The 3179-nt window shown below is 43.6% G+C and overlaps 1 pseudogene; it reads left to right on the forward strand.

Moving 5' to 3' along the window:
- The window catches only part of LOC102870116, a 79291-nt pseudogene extending 77657 nt beyond the window's left edge, over positions 1-1634 (forward strand).
- The last annotated feature ends 1545 nt before the right edge of the window (positions 1635-3179 follow it).

Consider the following 3179-nt stretch of genomic DNA (forward strand, 5'->3'; position numbering starts at 1 on the left):
AATAGTGAGACTTTGTCCCATGTATTGGGCATATTATCAGAAGGCGACAGTCCCTGGAGAAAGATACTGTACCTGGGAGAGGATCAGAAAAAAACAAACCCAAAACCCAACAACAAACAAAAACAGGCCTCTTAATTAAATTGACAGTGGCTGCAACAATGGGCTTAAATAGGTGGAGGCAAAGGTGGGTAAAGGAAACAGAAAAGATCCATGTGAAAAACAATAAATCCAAATTTTGTAAGTAAACCAATATAAAATAAAATATTATTTAAAAAACAAACCAACAAACAACAAAAAAAGGACTTGGAGAAGTAAGTGAATAATTATTGTCATACCACATCACTATGTTTACAAATTAAAAAATAAGAAAATTCAAAAAAAGAAAGAAAGAATGAAATACCAGGATCAAGCCCACTGGAGCCTGTTCATGTTGAGGGACCAGAGTCTGCAGATTCACCACACCGGGCCTGCCCACACGACTCTGATCGCAGTGTTTCCCTTCTCTGAGAACACCAAGAAGAGCGTCCCTATATCACTTTGTGCTTGAACCAGTCACTACCATGCCTGGAACAAGAATCGTATGCAGATTGCTCTTCGTCCCAGTAATCATGATGTCCACATCTACAAGGACTGGAGGCAGTTAGTGAAAGCTCAGGGGTTCAAGGAACCCAACCGGCACATCGCAGGCATTGACTGACTGGGCACACAAGAGCCACCACATAGTGTCCTGTGGGGCAGACAACAACATCTATGTCAGGAGTAGGAAGTACAGCGTCTGGAAGCCCACCTTGGTGATCCTGTGGATCAACCAGGCATCCACATTGGTGAAGTGATCCCTGCTGGAAAACAAGTTTGCAGGGGGGAAACAAGGCACAGCTTGTCTCCCTCTGCCACTTCGAGTCTGAAGAAGACTGGTTGGTGAGTGAGCACAATAAGAAGCCAATCAACTCCACAGTCCTCAGCTTGGACAGGAAGCCCAGCATCATTCTACAAGTAGCATGTATGACTTCAAGTTCTGGGTGTTTTCTGCATTTAGTAAAGAAATGGAAGAAAAGCAAGCCAGTCTGCCATGGGCAGCAAGATGCCTTTTGGTTAGCTGATATCTGAGAGCGGTGACAGTGGCACCCATCATGGGGCTTTATCCATGAGGTCAGATTCCCCCCAGTGAGAACCACCTGGCCTGAGTCAGCCACGACAGCATCAGGTCCATAGTCCAAAACGATACAGGACTCCACTCTGAAGACACAGATGCTGCCCCTGCTGAGTGTGTAGTTTATCTCAGAGGACAGCATTGTGGCTACTTACCATGACTGCTGACTGCTGCTTAATGCTCTTTGACTATGACCACCATGGCTGCTTGCCCTTCATCTCCAAACTGGATTTTTGGAAACAGAGCGTCCAGTGTAACATGTTGGTCAAGGAGCCCTTCTTCAAAGTGGCCAAACAGGCCACAACCAAAGACAAAAACAGGGTCTTGGAGACTCTGAACCAGGATAGCATCATTCAAGTTTATTTTTACTAGGAAAACAAGGAAGAATGTAATAAATTCTCCACTACTGAAATTGATGCAGCCACAGCAATTTAAGGATTTCAAGACCTTGGAGTCTTTGATCCAGGGCCTCAAAATAATATGAAGCTAAGTAAACCTTCACTGTTCTGATGCAAAACCTATAATTGGACCAAGAGGCAGTCGTCAGAAAAGAGCAGGAAACACTGCGTGGTTCAAAACTGGGAAAGGTGTATGCCAGGGATGTGTCCTATCTCCGTACTTTTTCAACCTGTATGCAGAGCAGAGTATCTGAGAGGCTGGGCTCTAAGAGAAGTGGGGCATCAGGATTGGTGGAAGAACTATTAATAATCTGTACTATGCAGATGACACAACCCTACTTGCTGAAACTGAGGATGACCTAAAATGCATGCTGCAGAGAGTCAAGGACTGCAGCCTTCAATATGGAATGAGGCTCAATATCAAGAAGACAAAGATTGTCACCACTGGACCAACTGGCAGCATCAGGATGAATGGTGAAGAGACTGAGATTGTTAACAACTTTAGTCTGCTTGGCTCCACCGTCAACACTCTTGCCACCAGTAGCCAGCAAATCAAAAAACGTATTGGGATAGGAATGTCTGCTGTTGGGGACCTCTCCAGGGTACTGAAGAGCAATGGTACCTCTCTGGAGACTAAGGTGCACCTGATACAGGCTATGGTCTTTGCAATCACTTGTTATGCATCTGAGAGTTGGACAATGACTAGGGGAGATAGAAGGAGAATTGATGCTTTTGAGCTATGGTGCTGGAGAAGAGTATTGAATGTACCATGGACTGCCAAGAAAACAGATTCATCCTGAAGAGGCTTAAACCAGGCTACTCCTTGGAGGCAAGGAATCTGGGGCTTCGTCTGACATACTTTGGATATGTTGTAAGGAGGGATTGGTCCTTGGAGAGGGACATCATGCTTGCTAGGGTGGAGGGACGGCAGAAGAGGGGAAGACCCTCTATGAGGTGGATTGATTCAGTGACTGGGGTAATCGGGATGGGTGTGTCAGAGGCAGTGTGATTCGAACAGGATAGAGCAGGGTTTAGGGCTGGTGTGCACAGGGTTGCTATGAGTCGCAAGCGACTCGATGACACATTACAACAACAGCAAACACCTTGGAGATCCAGCATGACCAACTACAGTGGCCTGTCTCCTCACTCACAAGAAACACTGAAAATACATACTGTGTCAATGTGGTTATGTGTATGTTCGTTAGAAGTGTGTGAGAATAGATTTGGTGACAGTGATGGTATTTTAAAAGCAACAGTGATTTCTCCCATCCTCCTTTTGGCTTGTTTTATTCCATTTTTGACCAAAGCTTCTCTTTTTTTAAAATCAATGTATTATAATTTTGTAAAAAAATTAGTATTAATAACTAATTAACAAACTAAATGATGGAAAATTTACCACACTTACCTAAGAAGAGGGGCAGGTATGTACATTGCCTGCTATAAAAGAAAATTAAAAAGCTAAATGTGAAAAAGAGAAAAAAACTAAATATCAGAGTCAAGAAGAATGTAAACATTCATTACAAAGACAGAAAAGGAAGAAAAGACCAAAATGGATGTCAGAAGAAACTCTTAATATTGCACCGGAGCACAGAGCATCCAAAGCAAAAGGAAGAATTCAAGACGCTAAAGAG

Source organism: Elephantulus edwardii, unplaced genomic scaffold (assembly GCF_000299155.1).
Source record: "Elephantulus edwardii isolate Elephantulus edwardi_28Jun2011 unplaced genomic scaffold, EleEdw1.0 scaffold00299, whole genome shotgun sequence".
In the NCBI taxonomy this organism is placed as follows: domain Eukaryota; kingdom Metazoa; phylum Chordata; class Mammalia; order Macroscelidea; family Macroscelididae; genus Elephantulus; species Elephantulus edwardii.